The sequence below is a fragment of the Passer domesticus genome, chromosome 6 (assembly GCF_036417665.1).
Source record: "Passer domesticus isolate bPasDom1 chromosome 6, bPasDom1.hap1, whole genome shotgun sequence".
NCBI classification, from domain to species: Eukaryota; Metazoa; Chordata; class Aves; order Passeriformes; family Passeridae; genus Passer; species Passer domesticus.
Window position 1 is genome coordinate 44008844 of NC_087479.1, and position 21835 is coordinate 44030678.

The window sequence follows — 21835 nt, forward strand, 5'->3', positions numbered from 1 at the left end:
ATGTCCCAGTCCCACAGCTCAGGCACGGCATGGGTGTGACAGAGGAACTCGTGTTCCCTTGTCTGTGCACAGGGAGCACCTGCTGCTCAGCTAAATGCAGGGCAGAAGAGTTTTTGCCAGTGTGAGGCCTCACTACTGGCATTTTCCAAATTAATCCCTTCTGCGGATGGAAAGCTGTAGTATCTTGACAAAGGTCTTCATCCATCAAAGGACTTGGAAGGAAGATCCCTTTTTTCAGGAAATTATGGAGTTCAGAGAGACTGTGGACTAGTGACTCTATGGCTTATGGCATGCAAAATACACCTGTCTCACCAGGGTCTTCCAAGAGCAGCTTTGGACCACCTCCAGAGCCTGGAGCAGTGCAAAAAGCACCTGAATTTCCAGTGTCGGAAACACCTGTTCTACAAGAAACAGGTCCATAGGTCATAAAGGGTTTGTTTCATTTTGATTTTCACCTGGGATTTTCCCTTCAAAGGGTGGGTACGTGGAGCTGTTCTATCCATGCTAGCTCCCAAGTGCATACTTCAGTCGGAGGGAATAAATAAGCAGTAGGTGGATAAAGCCCCTGCCCTGCACCATGAGGCATGGTGTACCTGGCACAATGTGCAAGAGAGCACCTTTATCATCTTGTTTACCAAAATAGATCAAATGTTGGGGGTACAAGAGGAACTGGAGGGGACATTGATGTCTATCACTGAAATTGTGGAGGAGCAGAACTGTAAAAGTCAAGTAAGGTAAGTAGGTAGGTAGCGATGAAAAGAAGAGTGGGAAAACATTGGAACCACATCCCAATTAAAGAGGTAAAACATTCAGACTGAGGCGCAAATGATCTCATCATATTCATTGTCCAGGGCTTGGAAAATGATAATACATTTTTGTTAGGAAAATCAATAAATTGCCCTCAAGTGGGATCACAGTTTTGGGTATCATGGTTAAATACCTCCGCGAACATTTCATGTGACTTTCTGGGATGAAAACTATCAATGTATTCATCAAGAAAAAAATCACATTAGAGTAAAAATTTACTGATTTTCCTGTATCTAGTGAGGGGCGAAGGTTTCTGAGGACTGGAAAGAGTGGCTCCTACCTTTCTGTGTACAGACAATGGGAGGACACTTGGCGAGTTTTATTCACTGAAGCAGAGGTACAGAGTCTCAGTCATTCTAACAGAAACCCACCCATTCCCAGACCTAGAGTGCTTACTCACTAGCCAGCATTTAGATATGCAAATAACAGCATATTGTTATCAGCAGTTTGTCCAATAATATTTCCTTTGTTTCATCAAAAAGGCGTATCAGTTTTGTGCAGTTGGCAGTGAATATGCAAAGAGGAATTTGAAAAAGCAGGACCAGCCAGAACAGCAGCCTCTGCCAGCCTGATTGCAGGCATCGCTGATGTCAGACCATGCATCAGAAGGTTAGGGTGCTAATGACTTGTTGATGTGTTTGACATTATGCAGCTATCTCCGAGCAGGTATTTTCACAGTAAGTGTTGTTTTTATACATGTTTCCCTATTACTCATGAGCTGGAAGTTTCAAGGGAAAATTTTGAAAACAAGATAAAAGCTCAAGGGGACTGGGAAGAAGAGAAAGAAAAAGCTTGTCTGAACACTCACATTACTTAGTCCAAAACACAGAAATGTGGAATACCATGTCCTTGGTCACAATCCTGTTAAAAATCAGAAATACTGGACACTTAAAGTCATCTTCTCAGCTACAGTAGTAGAATCATTGAATGGTGTAGGACCTTTACATGTCATTTAGACCAACCCCTTGCAATGGACAGGGAAGAGTCACTTGTTTATATCTGTGTATACATAAAAAGCTGCAGTCCTTGAAAAGAAGTTAAAACATATTCAAAAAGGAGGAGAGAATTTGAAGTAATAGATCTAACAGATTATCGTCCTGAAATAATCCGGTTAGTTTATCTTCTTTGGGGTTTTTTGTCAGTCTTTCCTTTGGAGATTTGCAAGCCAATTTTTAGAGCTTAATTAACTTTTTGAATGAAGATGAAGTCCTTTCATTTTGGAGAATTAATCACGCTTAATCTCCAGACACTAGCCATTATAACAAATCAGTCTGTCCACTGTAACAGCAGGATTATGAAAAAATAAATGGAAAGTGACATTCACATTAGCTTGAGAGTGGTTTTGGCAGTCACCAACTGGCTTTTCTAGTTACTATGGCTTTAACCCATCATCACTTTTTCATTACAAGTACCCGAGCAGTGGAGTAGGTTAGGCTGCCAAGCGGCTTTTTCAGGCATTTATTATGTCAGTAATGTTTATGTTTGAAATTATCAAGCCCTTTCTGAGTGAATTGCTGTCTTAAAGACAGGGTTTTATGCTGCCAGCTAGAGACCAGCTGTGTGGGGTGGTCTTAGAGTCAATGCGCTTTGGGCACAGAGGAGTGCAGAGTCGATTGCAAACACAGGAATCACAAACATATTTTGGGCAGAATATCCAAAGAATTTTTTTTCCAGGACTGAAGGTGCTAGGGAAAGTGTTCTCACAAGGGACTTTACATAAAACAAAAAATGTCTGCATCTGTATGAAAAGCCAACTGAGCAAGAATATCAGTGCAGTGAAAAATGTCTAAGAAAGGGGGGGCAGGGGGTGAAAGGAGGAAGGTGGAGGGGGGAAGATCAAGCTCTCTGTAGACAAAAGGATTAAGAACTATGGAAAATATTTCTATAACCATGCCAAATAAAAAGAGATACATTGTTGGATTTTGCACTTCAGCCAGAAGTGCACTCAGTGCTTTGCAGAATTCATGCAGAAATATGGCTGCCTAGGAGAGTATGTGTTCTGGGGTGATTCATATCAGCTAAATAAAGGTAATTAAAGATATAAAGGATGGAAGCAGTAAAAACAGGACTGAGCTATTTAACCAAGTGTGACAGCTTTGCATGACTGACTATTCATGAACTACTCCTAGGCAGTTAGGAAACATAAAATGTGATTCATTATCTCTAGAAAGAAAAGAAGCTATTAAGAAATCTAACTTTGTGGTGTTCCTAAAACTAGTATAAATGTTTGAATTTCTGTCTATAAAGTTTCTGAAAAACATGAATAACCCATTCATCCATTCACATAAGGCACATATGTATACAAACACTTATTTCTTAGCTGGCAGTTAGCAGGTAGGCATGAATATATACAATGCAAATGCATATCCCAAAAGCCTTGTGCAATTAGTTATTATTTCTACCTAGTTCTTACCCTCTGTTTTTATGGAGATCAACTCTATCAACTAAGGAATGCTAAATCAGCAGGCCTTTATAAAAGAGAAATGATCCACCATATTATCCTCTGATCAGGTTGAAAGCTCTACTCTTCCCAGGTTTGTAATTGTGCAGCACACTAAATTATGGTCATAAAGGGTATTAAAAACTCTTCATTAATTCTTCACATGCAGTAATTTCATCTCATTTACTTCATTAGTTAGCTGCTAATACTGAGTGCACTGGAAGCACATGTATGTGAGGGGGTTAATGTGAAAGCCACTACAACACTGTAAATTACCAACTCATTGCACAGCACCTAGAAAATCCCTAATTACAGCTCACAAGCTCCTAATGAACCAAACATATACAATTCTATGGAATGATCTGTTAACAATAAAAAAGCTTACACTAATTCTTGTTTATTCATCTGGGCATCACAGCAAGATGAGAGATAACTGATCATTTACATGTCATTTGGGCTTCTTGATTTTTTGGTGGTTTTTTTTTTAATTTCCCTTGCACTTTCTGCTGCTAAGCATGACTTTCTCTTGGTTTGCTGGAATCTTTTTTTTAACTGATGAGGTACAGTATATAGATATAAGTTATAAGGAGTCATGCCATTATAAACATGTTTTATTATAAGCCTGCTTTAAATTAAACATAAAACAAACATAGGAAATTGCTATCAAAGTTATTTGCCATAAAATAATGTTGCTTGACTATTGAGTGCTGTAATTGGATATTGCTGCAGTTGCCAGTGCATTTGAACTATTTGGGTATTATGTGGAAGGGATTTTCATGGAATGTCCAGCTGAATGAAACAGTAAATTTCACAGGCTAGCTTAAAACAGTTTTTCTTTCAGGGTAAAATAATGGCACAGCTTCTCCAGGTTCACTTTTGGAATTACTGCATTTTAGTTAGGTTTTCCTTCATCCTATGCTACTCATAATGAAGAAGAAAAATAAGGTACTTTATATAAGCACCAAAAAAACCCACAAAGAAAAGTATCTTGGTTTGAGACCACTAAGCCACCAAAAAAAAACCTCCAACCATAACTCTAAACCTCTTTCATATTGATTTGTACAGTAGTTTTCCAGCTCATTTTTTTGCGTCAGCATTTTATTAATAATTTATAGTAATATTTCTAACATTCCTAGGTTTGTTCATTGCATTTAGATTACAACTACAACCTGGAAACTTACAATTTCCAGGAACAAAACAAAGCTTATATTAAAAAAATACTTCATGGCATATGAATATGGAAATTACTTTTAAAAATAGAGTGGCCCTTTACAAGGTTACTGCTCTATCTGACTCCACTGCCTCTTACTCACTTTTCTTTGCCACAAATTAATACTTGCAGCTAAAAGAAAAGGACAGATTTTGCAAGGAACCTGCAATGTGATGTTCAGCTTTCTCTCCTTTCACTGGTTAATGTTTTGTTTCTCTTACTATAGCCTGAGGATAAATAGTCATCATAACAGCATATATTCTCATTTTCCTCATGGAAATTTTGTGGAATTTAGTGTCTAACCTTTCTGTAAAAACTTTAAAACCCTTATACAGCTCTGCTACAGCAATATACTTTTTAAGGATCATTAGGGTAAATTACAACATCCTATGAAAAAAAAATTATGTATGAATTGAAAATATTTTTACTGGACTTTGCAGGATTTCATCCCTTCGTCTGTTCAAGATGACTTATCCACAGAGATTAAGTGCAGTTTTGAATCTGTGTCCTTGAATGTAGTAACAGCTGTAACACAGTGTAAATGAAATAAAAGCAGATCTACTTCCAGAAAAACACGTGTAGTTATGCAAAACATAAATTAATGTTATGCTTATAGGATTAGATGTGGAAGATATTTGTGGAGGTTGTCTGTGCTGCCTCTCTTTTTGTGAAGGTTTGAAACACCTAGCGACAAATGTAGCCAATACCAAGGACCAAGTATCTGTGGTTTCATGTGGTACCTGTCGCTGGACCACAGAACAGCCTGTTTTCTGAGCACCTGCTCTGCATTATCCTCCAAACCTGCTTTGTTTCGAGAGATCTTTGTAGTCCTGGAACAATTAGCCTCAGTGTTTTATACTGCAACACCGTCAGCGTAGGAGAGGAAGATACAGGATGCAAACGATGACCCGAGGACTCGGGAATTTAATATGCAAAAACACCACATGCAAACTTCAGTGGGGAGAGATCCCTGTAATATGTATGAGTGCTGGGTTTAGAGCAAGGTGGAGTGATCTTGCTGGAATAAGTCATTGCATAAGTGTGGAACATCCTTCTCTGAACTTCTGGATTCAGACAGCTTGGCTCTGAACATGCAACACTGACCCCAAAATTACTATGTGGATAGTCACAAATACTCGGGAAGAAAGCCAGTGGTCTGGCTTTTCTCTGGAGTCAAGGCAATTAAGCTATATGACATAAACGCTTTCATTGCATGATAAAAATTGTTTGTGGCATCTAATAAATTCATTATCTGGTTCATGTAGGCATTCCCTGCTGTTATTATTCCTGTGGTTAATAGTAGCAGTGCTAATAACAATCTGCCAGTCTTAGTAGAGACTGAGCTTTGTGAAGAAAAAAAAAAGGCAGAACAAGTCTCAAAGAATTTATGCTGGAAATGAAATTTCAAAATCTATTTATTTATTTATGTGGGAGGTCATGTGTCACTGCCACACACTGTTTTAAGGCAGAGTAGCATAAAACAAAAGCAAAAAAGCAGCTTGTTTGTCTTTATCAGCATGTGACCTGGAGAACATACAAAGCTGACACTCTGCCTTTTCACTGCCCTTGTTGCAGAGCAATAACAGACAGACAGGTGTGGCAGCCCATCATGCTGTTAATCTCTTTTATCAGCCAGCATGAATGCATAGAGCTCATGAATCAGAGTCCAAAGGGTGGATATGAGAGAGTTATCTTGCTGCTACCTGTAGAAATGGAGGTGGCATTTCTCCTGTAAAGCACGACCATTTCATCCACATTGCTCCTTGCCCTCCAGACTACAGGGGCCTCTTTGGCTGGGAAAAAACGGAGCAGAATAAATTCAGCACTGCTAGGAGAAGGAGCTATCCACTTGGCAGGTGAAAAGAATCTCAAATTCTCATCATAAAAGCAAAAACCACAATGCTGCAAGCTCAGCAAGGGCTCAGCTAAACAGGCCTGGGGTACAAAAGGGCCAGGTGGTTTTGTCACCCCTGCTTTTGTAGGACTGCAAAGCCCATCCAGTTTGCAGATCCTGCCACTATGTCCCTGCAGGCAAACTAAGTCCTGCAGTCCCCAGGACCACTGGACTCCCTCTCTCCATGCAGACTTCTAGCAGGGAGCAGCCCATCCTAAAACATTCTGGGAACTGCTGGAAAAGTGTGCCAGGGATGTTGTGAAAGTGTAATGGCATAAACAATCAAGCTGGGAGTGTTTCTTCACTGTTCAATTTAGCAGCTCAGATATAACCACAGAGGCCTTACATATTTAGTTCCCATCACAGCTTCCCAGAATGATTACATCCAAGTGCCAGCTCTGTGCAGAATTGACCAAATCCAGTTCTGCTGACACCTCATTCTTTCCAGCAGAATTATAGGAATATGGTCAGAAACAAGAAATATTACTGGCTTGAAGTCTCCTAATTCTTGAGACTTCTCAGGAAATACTGACTGGGAAAGAGATCAGATACAGTAAAATCTTTTGCAATTCTTTCTCTCCCCCAGCCTGGGTTAGATATGCTTTCTGAAGGGCTCCAGATAAAACTTTACCTTTTTGCTTTTTTATCATTACTCTTTTGCTTCAGCTTAAAATTAAAACCAAAAAGGAAAAAAAAAAAAGTTTGCTTTTAGAAACAGATGAATACATAATGCTTGAATGGGTAAAGAAAAAAGGGAATTTTTCCTTTAACCAACTTGCCAAAATTAATTTTGCAGTGAAATTATTCTTCCCTCAATTCTGCCTTTCAATTGAACTTACACTGAAATAACACTCTTAATCCCCAAGAAGCATCAATATTTTTGCTGTAAAGCATTGCACAACTTGTGGTATGGACTAATGCCATGCATTAGCCATGAAGCAAGGTTTGACGTAGCTAAAGAACATCAAGTACAATACCACGTTTTATCAAAACCAAACAGCAGAACAATGCACACAAGGCTCTCACAAATATACCAGACCCATCAGATTTCAATCTGATAAAGTCAATACAGAGAAGAAATATAGTGTACAGTCTGTCTTTACTAACACAGAAAGAGGCACAGCAGTTCCAGTCTCCCTCTGCAGCACGCTCTTAACCCAACAGAGACTGGGACCAGCCTCTTATTGGGAGTTTGGAGCTTGAAGATCTGTGGTTTTCCACCAGAGCTCACATTCCTCAGAAATGCCCTGGAAGAGACTTGCAGACAGACCAGGCAGCATTTTGGTTTCCTGGGAGCACCTATCCAGAGACCTTCAGCAAGGGACTGACCTCTATCCCCATCTCTGCCTGCAGCCAAAAGGGAGGCACCCACACTGTTAATCATTTACCTGGCAGGGCCTTAACATCCATCCCGTGGCCTGCTGTGGTTTCATGGGTCCCTTGTAGCAAGGAAGAAATAGGCTAAAAAAGAACGTGGGGTGCACCACAGTGAAAAGGCAGAGAGCAGGAGAGGCTGAGCCCTGGCCATGGGTGTGGAATCAGGGTGGCTCAGCAGTGCCCCAGCACAGCCATGCCTCTCCTTCCTGCACTGCCTTCAGGACACTGGGGATGCATCCTGAGGACACACAGGAGGCAGCAGAGTGGGGGCAGACCCCAGCTACTTTCACCCAGAGCTTGGAGACCTAGCTGTGGTTACATGGGCTAACTGCTTATCCCATTTCCCAGGAAGGAAATTTGGCTGTTGGCCACGTAGACACAATTGGAGTGCCACCAGTACCTGAGCACACCAAATGGAAGCCACCTTGGGTGCAGCTGCATGCCCACCTGGCACACTGTCTTACCACACAGGTTGTCTACCTTGACAAGATAGGTGCACAACTGTCCATGTGCCTTTCATTGCCCAGCACAGAGGCACAAGATCTGATCAGATGTTTCAGTTTGTCTGTCAGGGTGACAAGCAGTACCATGCAAAATTGTGCAAGCCAGTCCAAACACCAGAAGAAACATCACCCTTAAAACAGATATCCACCTAATGATGTAAGAGGCTAGCCCTGCTAATTAAGGAGCTAAACAGCCCTGGGCAGCAGGTGAAAAACCACGGGGGATGGATTTCTGCTGCACTGTGCGCTGTGCACAGGCAGTTCAGCAGAGCAGCTGTGCTAATTTTGTGGCTACCCTGTACCCAGCCTGGCTGCTCAGGATGACCCAGGGCACCTCAACACTGCACCCTGTCCTGAGTCACACCTGAGCTGCCCTTGCTGGCTCTGACATAGGGGAAGCCCCAGGACATCACAGCGATTTTCTTGAAAACACAGCTGTTACCAGCATCACCATGTTCCTCACTTTTTCTGCTCATTTTTGGGGAAGATGTATGAGATGCACCTTGCAGAGGGCCTGACTGCACTGCATAACCCTGCACAGTCCATGCTGGGGTACAGCATCCCTTGGGTGGGTATCACAGCATTTGGGTTACACCTCTTAGAGCCCCATCTTCATTTTTTGTATTCTGGCTCATGCCTATGATGAGGGCCCAGAGGGAGGTAGGATGGAAGGAAAAGCATTGACCCCTAACACTGAAGCTCAAATAACTCACCATTGACACGTGTAGTAAAAAGAAATAAACATCGTCAGCGTAGGTACATGGTGGTTGAAAAAGTTAGGACAGTGAAGCGTTAAAGTGAAGCTAATTAAAGAAGCAAACATTGCTGAAAGTCATGTTGTGACTAGTTTACAACAGAGCCAGAGTTTTTCTTAGCCCCATAAATATCCTAAATTAGACACCAATCCAAACCTCATTTAATGGGATGTATGGAAATACTGCAAAAAGAGCCTGCCAGTGCTCCTGACTTTGGAGAGTTTGAAAGTTATACTGCATGACTGATTTTCCCTCCCATGTTTTCTCTTTCAATCATGACTGAAGCCAGACAACACAAAAGGTATGTTCAAATGTTTTTTTAAAGGAAGATTTTCTGAATCATTATTATATTCTGAACCACTTGTTATGAGTGAAGGTTTAGTCTCCCTGAACAGGTTTGTTCTAGACAGCAACCAAAATTAATTATTTTCTCAAGTCTCATTTTAAAGGGCAAGGAATGAACATTTTTTTCATTAAAGAGGAAATGCACAGAGACCATAGGCTGCTCCGATTTATGGCTAGGCTGTCTGGTGTACGTTATGGCTTGGATTGACATGAAGCCATTTTAACTTAGAGTAAACTAAATAGGGACCATAAATGGAAAATGTTTAAAAGGCCATTACATAACTGAACAAATGGGCTGAAAATCTTGTCTGCATGCCTCTCCCACACACATTAGCTGGGGATGACGGTTTCACCTGAGATTGAATCTCATCTGTTGCCGCTATATGGATTGCCAGGCTACAGCAAATGTTACTAATCACAGCTAATTATTTTTGAAAGAGCAGTGAAGGAAAACAAATACAATCAGATAAACTCCTTTTGCAACTTCACCAAGTTTGCTCTAGCATCATTACATGTCATGTGCACAAGAAAATGTTGGATATTAATAAAATTACCTTTTTATGTAGAAACTGAAGGGGACACTTACCTGGCCATAAAGCTTTGCCTCCCAGGCCCTTGGCTTCACACCCACATTTCAAGGTAGCCATTGGGTTATGCCACCAGCCACCAATAGAGAAACCAAGCATTTTGTAGCTCACATGGAAGGAAATGCAGGGTCAGAACACAAGGGACTGAGAAAGAAAGCCATTAGCTATGCCTTCTGCCCAAAGCCCTCTCACCTCTGGGAACATGCACAACTACAGCCTGTAAACCAGGGGAAACCACTGCAGCTCCTTTTGGCTACCTGACTCAAAGCAACCACAGCATTGCTGAGCAGGCACTGGGGGACGGGACAAGCTTGTGTGACCTACAGGGTCTCTGCCATGGGACCAGCAAGTGCCCAGCCTCCACCAGGCACTGACTCACTGCTGGGATATTGCTCAGAAGCATTGGAAAGTCCATAGAGATCCTCGTGTTATTCCTGGGCAGCTCCCTAGTGACCTGCACTTGCTTTCCCAAATCTTTCCTCCAAGCCTTTAAAAAAAGCAGTTGTTTGTTGGTATTTTCTTGGGGAAAAACTCTCAAATGCTTGTTCACCTATGTTTATTCAAAAAATTCTTCCACTGCTTCAACTACCTCAAAAATGTCACCCATCTGCCAGGTTTTTGTTTAGACTATATTCTTCTATATGATGAACAGAAACGTATCGGATTAACAGAAACAAGCCACAGGAATGTCCTCATCCTGGCACTGCCTGTGTGGCCTGGGACAGCCCCAGTTCTCCCCTGGGCCAACATGCAGATCTGCTCTCAGAAAAATATGCTGTTCTTCTCTAGGCCATGCTCAGTTATGTGATGGGTGCTGGGATGATGGTTGTGAGGTGCTCAGTTACCAAAGAGTCCCATTTAGGGACATTTTTTTTAAAATTCAAGTATCAAAGTGCATTGCCTGGCATCTCTGTGCACCTCTTCTTGTCAGCTTCTGGGAAGGGTTTAATGTTTCACCATCAGTTGTGATGACTGATTCTCCATGTGCCTCTACATCTTCACTTTACAACAACAAAGTAAATCTGTTATCAGCTAATAATTAAATAAATATTAATCTAAGGTGCTCCATATGAGTGCAAATAGCTGCTGGTGAAGATTTATCCCATAACCACCTTGGCATGCCTCTTAATTTTTATTTTTCCTGAGAACTTAATTTCACTGACAAATTCAACTGAAATCCAGTCTGAAAAGCTGTATCACATCCTAAGTTCTGTAACGAATAGTGAAAACTCTCAGTCAGAGAAGTTCCCAGTTTCTTTGTTACAGTGATTTCACAAAGCTCTCAAAACATGGCTGAACTATCTGGTATGGCAAGAGGCAATCCTATTGATTCATGGTTAACAAATTGCCCTCTTTCCAGAGAGTCAAGATCAAAGTGTGCTTTCATTAGAAATTTAAAACCTTGGGGGGCGTTGGATAACTGAGCAGTGAGTAATTGGGATATGGAATCTTGCACCTGCATCAGTCAGCTCCTATTCACAGCTCATGTTAAGAATCACTAAAACTTCTTGCTGGATGGTGCTTGTGCAGGACCATCATCCCTGGAGCACCACGTTGGTGCCTAACAGGGCTGCCATCTCCAGCATCATCTCTCCAGCCCTCCTCCTGTTTCCTGCAGTTGAGGAGGGGTGAGGTAGGATCTGATTTTAAAATGACAATGAAATCTACAGAGAATCATAACCAAAATTTTACTGTAGCAGTTTCTGGAGATAAAACATTTTGTGCCAAAATATCATGACTGCTTCTGGTCTCAAGCAGAGGAGGACAGAGTTATTCACAAGCTATAGATATTTTTTTTCTCAGAATGATAGAAACATTCAGAGAGTCTTAAAGCTGTATCATAACTATAAGCAGATCATTCTGCCACCTTTCCTACCTTGCTGAAATCAACAGCCTACCCATGAAGAGAAACAGCATTTCTTTGAGAAATTATATATTTGTGATAGCTCTGCTCTCTTTTGGCTTTTAAATTCTTTTCATTGACCTTTTAGGATTTCTGTAAATTCCCCCCCCCCCCCCCCCCACCAACTAGTGAGCATATGCAAATTATTTTTCTGCTCTATTTCCCTCATTAGTAATATCTAACTCTGCAGGCTTGTGTATTTAAATCCACACCTATAGCATAGTTTGTGGTCAAGATGCCAACTCTTCTTTCACATACATTTAATTTCCTGGGATGAAATGCTGATTCAAGTGGACTTAATAAAGAAGTAAATCATTAAAGCATGGAAATGAAGCTGTTGCATGTGAGAGATCTTCTCCAGGCATCTCACCAGTGCATACCAATGGTGCAGTTTAATCTCTACATCTTTTGTTTGGTCTGATTAGGCATATCCCAATTCTTATTAGGCATCAGGAAGAGAGCAAGTTATCCTCAGAAGATAGCAGCATGAGACTGAGTCCTTGATTCCTGATATATCCAAACCCGGCATCATTTCATGTACCTGAGGATGACAGAACCAAGTGCCAAATCCATTTTGCTGTGGTCTGGCAAGTGCAGAGAGATGCTTCCCTCTTGTTAACTCTTGGGTCATGTCTCTTTTGATTTTGCACTGGAATTCTCCAAATGCCAAGGCAGAGAGAGCCTTGTTCTAGGTAATAGAATTAACTTAGTAGTGCTAAGTAAATTAGTCATTAGCACTTATCTGTTGTTGCTACAAACTGATCTGATCTGACACCGCAGCCGGCGTAGGCTTGCTCTTTCTTTGCATAGGACTTTTACTCTTCCTGCAGCGTCGTGCAGAGTGTGCTGCTGACCTGCACTGTTTGTCTGCTGACTCTCCCAACACAGGCATTGCAAATCCTGCGTGTCCCAAACCACATGCAAACACAAAAATTGTTCATTCACTACAGAGGATCCTCAGATAGTTTATCTTACTAGGCTGCAGCCAGGCTTTTGTTACTACCTTTCTACACAGCAAGTATCACTCAGCTTAGAAGATGGACACTAATGCATTTTGTTTCTATCAGCTGCATTTTGGACGGATACATCTCCTTTCCTTGGTGCTTTGTAGACAGTGATATGGAAGTTCAATGCTAAGATTTCTCAGCTTTTGTCTTTAGTGGAACTCAGGTGAAAGCTAAAACTGGAGAGTGAAACCAGAGAACGAAACTATTGCAAAAGAGATGATCTACACATGAAAAAAAAAAAAAATAGCACAAACTCCTTTAACTTGTTCTGTTTCTTTTGAAACAGATTCCACATATTCACTTTTCACTGGCTGTCTACCACTGGTCATCAAGAAGAATGGGATTGGCTAAAAGTTTTAATTTTCATGAAACAAAAGCCAACTACGCAGGCTGATTAACTGGATGAACGATCTTTTCTGTCAAACCAGAAATGTCTATGTTACCTTTCATTTTTTAAGGTTAAGAATATTTTTCTAACAAATAAAAAACCCCATTTAACCTTATTTTTTAACTCTTTCAGGAAAAGCATTTCACTAGAAACAAGAGTGCTTCATGACAGCTAAATGAAAGGAAAGGACAATCCCAGCACAGGGCAGCTGCTTGTACCTGGCAGATGCATTTGCATTCAGGATTTATTCATATGTCATTGAGGAAGTTGATTCAGCTCAAGTCCACACAGGCATGTACATAAGCATCTCAAAAACACCAACTAGAGACTGGCATTCTTTTTGTGTATAGAAATGTACTTTTGTTTCTGGCAAAAGTATATTGAAGACAGGATTGAAAGGTATTTTAGGATACTGCACCAGGATGGGTGATGAAATTGCATACAGGAAATTTTTTGCTGCATCTTTTTGTAGATAGGACAGCGGTTATCTGCAGCACATGATGCTGCCAGTGTAGCAGCACAGACCAATCTAGGTTAATGCTCTCCACAAAGTAATGAGTACAACCTCTCAATTTCTTTTAACATTTGAACTTTCATTATCACTCACCTGCAGGGAAACAGTACACAGTAAACAATTACCTAACAGGTTAGAAAGGTGAGGCTCAAACATGACTCAGAGTAGGTTGTTGTGAGCTGTTCTCCCACTTGTCCTCTGCACCCAGTTTGAATACTGCACATATTAGAATTTAAAATGTTTGTCCACATGCTACTCTTCTGTCCAAGAAATGTCTATAATTTCTTGCAAAATATGGAAAAAAGTGACCAAATACAACAGTGACATCCTAACAAAAGCCAACTTTATGGACTGTCAATGCATGTAGCTTGGTCAGAAGATTTTGAAAAAATATTTTTTTCATTGAGACATTAGTGTTTCATCGATGTTTACATGATTAATGAAGACATATTGCAGAGTCATAAAAAGCCAAGCTGGAAAAGATCTAAGATGATACCAGTTCATCCCTCACCCAAAAGAAAGATAATCTGCACTTATGTAATTGCCTAAGATGTTGGTCTAACTTGTTCTTACAAATGTCTGCTGCTGGGATTTCTATCCACATCATCACAAATCTCTTGCATACATGTAACTTAAAATTCATTCATTATAATTTTGGCTTATTATGTCTCTTTTTGTCTCACTAGTATTGGGAAAAGATTAACCTTTTTTTTCTCTCACAACTTTTTACATGAAGACTTCTACCATCCTTCTGTAAAATAACCCTGGTTTTCCAAACTTTCTTCATAAAACATCTTTATTAGCTCTCCAGTCCTTCTTGCTGCACTACCAGGCAACTGGTTTTGTTTGGGTTTTTTTTTTTTTTTAATTTTAAAAGAAGTATGGTGTCCAAAGCTGAACATGTTGCTAAAGCTAGTCCCACTTCTGATGAGTAGGCTGGAAGGGCAGTGTTGTTATCTCACAGCTGTCACACCTATTCATGTGTTCTCATCTATTTTTTTACCAGCAGCATGGCATTGCCAACTCGTTTATAACCAGTGATCCACTGCAACACTGCATTCCTTCTTTTTACAAAGCAACCATCCAATAAGTCATTTACCACCTCATATTTGTGCAACTTGCATATTTGTGCAACACATTGAGCCATTGCTCTTGCTTTTGTTTGTCTGGAATGGCCTTTTACTTATTTACTTATCACTTCTCTAGTGTATCATCGTTGTCCTGAATTTTCATCCTTTCCTTCAAAGGGCTGGCTGGCATGACCTACAAACTCAGCAAACTGACTCTGTTTTTTTCATAAGCAAAGTCATTAATGAAAATACCAAATAGTACTTGGCCCATGAAAGATCACAGTGGAGTCACATTTAATTCAACTTAGTTTGACAGTGAATCACTAATAGCCACTCCTGGAGTACAATTTTGCAACTAGTTCGAGCACAGTTTAGAGCAATTTCATTAGGATCCTGTTTTTGTACTTTGTTTATGAAAGTGTCTATGAAGCAGTCAAAAGCCCAGCACAGTAAACCTAACATGTTCTCTCTCCTGTTTATAAAGAAATTTCAGCCTGGCACACTAACAGAGCATAAAAGTGGTTGGGATTGTGCTTGGAAATCCATTGTGGCTTTACACGTATTTTGCAAAGAGAGTATCGGTAGCAATTTTGGAGAAGCTGCAGTTACACTTTCTGACCTACATTTGACTTGGTTCTCTTCTTCTCACCATCCCCTTTTACAGCTCAATTTCTGGTTTTACATTTTCTGTTTACCATAGCTCTGATTTTCTTCTTTGAACACACTGTTAACTCAAAGATCGCCTCAAACACCTTCCTAAACCTTCCTAAATTTGAACAGATTTTGGAAAGACCTGCTGATATGAAACATTCAGTTCATATTCTTCTAGCATTCAATTCTGAACTGTCATTTCTTTTTTTATGAACTTAATTTTTGTGGACATGCTTATCAGGAGTCCAACCAAATTTCCAGTGAGAAAGTTTCAAAAAGCTCTCAGTAGTCAGATGGGTACAGAAAAAAAAATAAAAGAAATCTATTCAAAACTTTAAAAAATAGCTTTTTAAATATATTGTAGAACATTTTTTGAAAAAATTCAAGATATTTTTAAAAAATAGTATGTTAAAATTTTAGAAGTCATAAGTCATGGTTGCTTTTACTTATTTGCAACATGATTTCTGGATAAAAAATAGGCATAAAACCAACCCAAAACAAAAACCACTGTGATTAATTTAAGAACCCAGTATTTCTTTCCTGGTTTTTTTTCCCTGAGACATGCATCAAAAAACCTTACTAGCAGAAATTTTCCACTTTCATACCATACTCAGTACCTAGGTTATAGTTTCTACATGGTGAAATAAAACTGACAGGCTCAAAGCAGATTTAAAATTTATGAGAAAAAAAGTCCAAAGACCATTACCCAAGCTGTCACATCTGTGGGCTATATTGGGTCCCTGTGGCAAGCTATTTCTTTCCCCACGTTAGAGCAGAAAATAAAACTGTATAACAAAGCAAAAGGCATTGCAGAAATGGTATTTTCAAACATATCATACTCCAGAAATAATTGAGCAAGAATAGGTGTTGCAGCTGCATCTCCCACACAGACATTTGTCATAACCCAGCTTTGTGCTTCAGCTGCAATCACCTGAAGCACTGAGAAAGGTTTGTGTCTGAATACAACATGGCACAGTGATGAACTGCAGAGTCTGTCTGGAATGGTTGGCACCATCCACTACAAAATCCCTCCATGTGACTGAGACCAAAACAGTTCTTTCTATATTCCTGTGCACACAACAAAGTCCTTTAATAAGTAAGAACGTAGCATGTCACAGAGGTACGAGCACATCAGCCTGTTTATCAAAAGCAGAATTTAGGAGAAACACATTTACAATTACAATAAAAGAAAGAAGAAGGAAGCCTCCAACTCCATTATCTTAAAACAATAGCCAGAGGAAAAAAAAGAATCAGCCTTTGCCAGTGAAAAAATGAGAGGACACATCCTGGAGTGATTGGCAAGTTTGGACTCCATATATATGACAATTTCTCTGGGAACCCCTCATGTATGAACACACATGACACACAGGTCATGGGTACATTTCCACATCCAGGTCATGATCCAGCTCATCATTAGGAATTATGCTTTATTGCATTTGGTAGATAAGAACCAACATACTCCAGAACATCAAGACAGTAAAACTTGAACTTCCAATGCTATCCCTTTCCACTGCAGTGCATGCACCTGCCTTCTCACCAGGACATAGCAGGAAAAGGAGGATGGACACTGTTACTGCAGTATCTTGGCCTCCCCAGCTGTAAAAGGATCCACCTTCTGCTACCCAAACGTTTGGACCATAGACCTCTTAGTACCTCAAGCAGGATATAAAATGATACTAGTAGCCGTCTTGCTTTCAAATAAACCCATAAACTTATCTGCAGTCTCATTTTCTTTCCTAATTTACCTGGAAGGAAGCAGCAGCATGTACTCCTCACAGGGCAGCTCCCATCTCCCCATGTCCACCACCTGAGGCAGGGAAGCATTGCTGTCTCCACATCACCTCTGTGCCCATGTTCGTGTGTCCAAAACAGATGTCTGGCCTGGACCCCACACCCAAAACCAAATGTGTAGCTGCTGCTCAGCATTAGGTAGGAGATACATTTTTCTGCTTTACTCCTTTGGGCAGATGTGTAAGCCCTGGGAAGAATCTAGCCAAAAGAAATTAATTTTCTGCAACCAAGCCTTTGCAGGGGTGTGATGATCCACTCTACTTGTGGTTTCTTTGGGGTTTTTTTCAATGGGCTGAGGAAAGAAGGTATGGGAACTGGCAGAGGAACTGAGCTGTGTTGGCTGATTACAGAGTATTGTTTTTTAAAATATATTTACTAGCATATCAGGTAAACACAAATAGTGCAATCCCAGAAGCCTGAAACTGAAAAAATATGTAACAGATCACAGCTATCCTATCCTGCTGGTACCAGTTTGCTATCTGCAGTTTATTTTCCATCTTGGTTTTTCATGGACAGGTGATTGCTCACTCCCTCTGAAAATCAGGCCCTACTGGTGCTCAGTGACAGAACCGCAACTACTTTTCTTAGGAGGGATGAGGTAATTGTCCTCAGATATTAGTAGGCAAATGCAGCATCCAGAGTTCAAAAGGACTTTATGCATCACACTGCAATTTCAGTCATAACAGTTATAATAGTTTTTAATTCCTATTGTGCACTGCAGCATAGTGAGCATGGAGCAGCTCTGCAGACCAAGCACCTCCAGTTACTCAACCTGCCCTTCAGAATGACAAGTTGCATAGTCAAGAAGTTATTTCCAAAATTCATCTTTGCAGTTCCTATTTTTAAAATTATATTCCACCATTTATATCTCTTTATCTTGGTGATACAAATAAAAAACACCAACATCGTCCCAAGCCCATTTATCAGTAGTTTTGATTCCCTTTCTTCCCTCTCTCCTCAGGCATAGATGCCAGACTTTCAGAGATCCTTGTGACTCATGTGACCTCCTCACCAGCCTGTGAGGACACTCACCAGTGGGAGGTATCTTACTCAAACCAATACCCTGTGTTACTGACTGCCTAGAAAACTTGGCTGTGTTGCTCAGCAGAGCAAGTTTGCAATACCCCTGGATTGCCACATATTGCGTTAAAAGAATTTCATGCCCCAGTCTCACTGGTCCCTGGAGATTTGTGCTTTGCTAAGCACACAAAAACACTCTTAAGGCCAGAGAAACATCATCATAAAAGTAAAGCACAAAATTATCTCATTAACATATAAATTTAACAGAAAGGTGTTGCTAATTTAGATATTTATACACTTCCTAGGTTCTCACACACAGGCACAGGAAGTTTCTCCATGAAGCAGGTGATCACTTGAGATTTCACAAATTGACTTACACTGATCTAACTGAAAGAGTTGCTAAAGGGATAGGAAGTCATCTCCCACTCCTGTTCCTCTGACTGCATGTTTCCAATTGCTCTCTTGAGTTGGGACCAATGATCCTGCGGCCTCAGTATATGGAGGTCTGAAAAAAAGACTTACCTTTTTTCATTTCAGAATAACTTCTGGGTCTGGCAGTGCTGGTACAAACACTACGCAATAAACAGGCACAGAGAAACAAGACAAGGGAGCCAGAGCTGCCCTTTCAGCAGGATTTCAAGTCAGCTTGAACAGGCTATGACTATTATCTGCAATCAAGCTCAAGGTGTTTCACATGGGGGATGAGCTGGGACATATGTTCGTGATAAGGCTCAATTTCCAGCCTTGCTTTTCTCCAAGGAAGGCTTGCTGGTGTACACCTTTTTTGGGGTGGGGGATCTGCTTAAAGCCTCTGTGGCCATGGGTCCCTAGTAACTCTTAACCTTGATATCCAAACAAAATACCAGTTTTTAATAGCTCTCCCACAGTATTCTTGGCTTTTACAGTGTGACTTCTTTTTCTGAAACATAAAGAGTCTTTAAAAATGCTGATGACCCTTGGGCGTAGCTGCATGGAGTTATTATCTTGTGAAACCATTTATTTAAGGTGACAGCAAAGCTTATTAGCTGGCTTTGTTCTCAACCTGAGTATAAACAAATGGGTTATCCATGCATAGTGAATTAAATTCTTTCTACACACCAGAAAAAAAAAAGTTTTAACACTACCACATAATTTTTCATTGTATGTGTATTTTAAAATTACATCAGATGAAAAGCCGGGGAAGTAGGAGGGCAAAGTGCATGTGTGTGTCATACAGTGGCAGCAAAGTAAAAAATTTTATCATCTAATGCTAAACTTTCTTGAAAGTAAGTATAACTTTTCTTAACCCTTCATCTCCAAACCTACTGGAAAACATAAAAAGTGTCCATAAGACAAATGTGATTGCATGGCAGCTGCTGGGTATGCCATGTGTCCCCACACAGAGTGCCCTTCTCCATGCAATGCCTCCTGGCATGCCAGTGATTTCAGTCTGAACATGCTGAAATGTTTCACTCATGAACTATAAAATACTGAAAAATATTGGTTTGGCATGAATAACTGGTGAATCATCAGCATTTGTAATTGTTTGGGGGTATGGAGGTAGTCTTGGCTTATTTGTATTCTGATTTCACATGAGAACATTGATATGAAACAGCAATAATTGAATCTGATAAGCTCTGGTGAGCCTTTCCCCAGGAGAGGAGGTATGATTTAGAGAGAGATATAGGAGTACAGAGGGAATTCTAGAAGGATGCATGGAGAGTTGCAGGTTGCCTCGCATCACAACTCCTAGATTTTATATACTCCCAAAATGAGTGATCATCATCTCAGGCAAAGCTAATTACCTGAGACATTATGATTCTATCTGCTATGAGCAGGACGAAATTCAAGGTGATCTCCTCTTTCATTTTTTAATTAGTTGTCTGTCTATTTAAGCTTTCTTTGAAAATACAGGGATCTTAGACAGCATAAGATTCCAGTCTGTGAGTATTTGGTGGTGAATGTTGTTTCTCCTTCTGTCAGTGTTTGGGCACAGGCTTCACAGGATGACTGTGTTGAGAAGTACCACAGTCCACAGGAGGCTGGGCAAGATCAGACCTGTGGGGTGAGCCTCCATCTTCTCCAAATTTCAGCAACTCCCTAAGAGAACCCCTGGTTACAGATTTGGGTTGCACTTTTGAATTTCCCTACTTTGGCAAATTTGCTGTTAATTAACAGCCTATAAAGATGTGGACTAGAGCCAGAGGGTTTGGTCTTAGCCCATGAAAGCCGACTCAAAAGACAAAAACTTTCTACCCCCTTCCAGGGAAAGAACAGTTTCCATGGGTACAGCCAGTGATGTTACATCCACAGCCTGGATAGAATGGGGATGTGAGAAAAAAATGGGCACAGAGCTGACAAATAGAGAGCTAATCTAGCTAGACTTGAAGAAGGGAGAGTCCCCTTCTCCCAGAGCACTTCTCCAGCTGGTAGCTGTGCCTTAGCATCCTCATGTCAGCATCACCTCCAGGAACTTCAGCAGTGCCAGTAACCCTCTGACCTTTCTGCAGCACTCACAAAAGCATTTGGGATGCATTCTTAAGAGTCTCCAGCTCCTCTTTACCTTGGCACATTGAGAAAAGCAGATGAAGGTGTACAGTGGCACTAGACCTCAGTGCAGAGCGAGTCCTGCAGTCTCCAGAGGCTGCAGCATGGATTCAAACACAGCACTTCTCCTCACCTCTGGTTGCTATGAGGCCATCCTGTGTGTTCCCCAGTGAGCTGTGAAGTACAATAATCCCCTTGCCACACAATGCTGAAGGCTTCATTGTTGTCCAAAGCTTTCAAAACACAGACAGGAGCTTTAGAAAACAGGATTTAAGGTGTTCAGCCTCTCAACATACTCAGGTATAAGAAGGGGGCTTTCACAATCTTCATGCTCTGAAGGTCTCTTCACCACCCCTACACAGGGATGGGGAGGCTCCTCTGCAAAATTCACAAGATGTGTCACTGATAGTGGTATTTATCGCCAACTTCACATCTTGTTCCCAGGGACAGTACAAATGCTAAATCAGAAACCAAAAATTTAGAAAGAATAAGCTACAGTTTGCCTATTTGCTTTGAAATACCTGCTACAACAATACAGATCATCCATCTCCTTTTTCATTCCCTGTGTTGAGACTGAATCTTATTGTTGAATCTCAAACCAAGATGAAAGCAAAGAGGGTATCACACCATACTGAATACAGAGGGGAGAAATTCTTCAGCAGAAATAATGCTTCAGTCATTTTTCATAATTAATTTTTTTAGGTACACAAGATGATGCAGTATACACAGGAATATTGCTATAATTTCTTGTTCTTCTAAAAGTTATAATGAAACTTGCAAATACTAATTTATGTTTAATTTTTGCAACCAACCTGTGATGTAAAGACTATAAACAGAGTGACTTGGATGTTATTAAATTTTTTTGCACATACAGCCCTTGTATTGCCACACAGAACTTTTGGTGCATTAAGACCTGGTCATCTACCCAGTCACTTCTTCCTGCTTTATTTGTTTCTTTCCCTATTATTTTCCTTAACACCAAGGTGACTGAAACAGCCAAATATCTGGGGAAAAGATGGTTGTTGGAGAAAATTCTTGGCTCGCACA

At 40.5% G+C, this 21835-nt stretch overlaps 1 long non-coding RNA gene across 3 annotated transcripts in view; it reads right to left on the reverse strand.

Annotated features, from left to right (window-relative positions):
- Positions 1 to 19346, reverse strand: part of LOC135303342 (uncharacterized) — a 49187-nt gene extending 29841 nt beyond the window's left edge. For all 3 annotated transcript variants that reach the window (XR_010364809.1, XR_010364810.1, XR_010364811.1), the window contains exon 1: positions 18785 to 19346. This is a non-coding gene — a long non-coding RNA (uncharacterized LOC135303342). The remainder of the gene's footprint in view (positions 1 to 18784) is intronic.
- Between the last annotated feature and the right edge of the window lie 2489 nt (positions 19347 to 21835).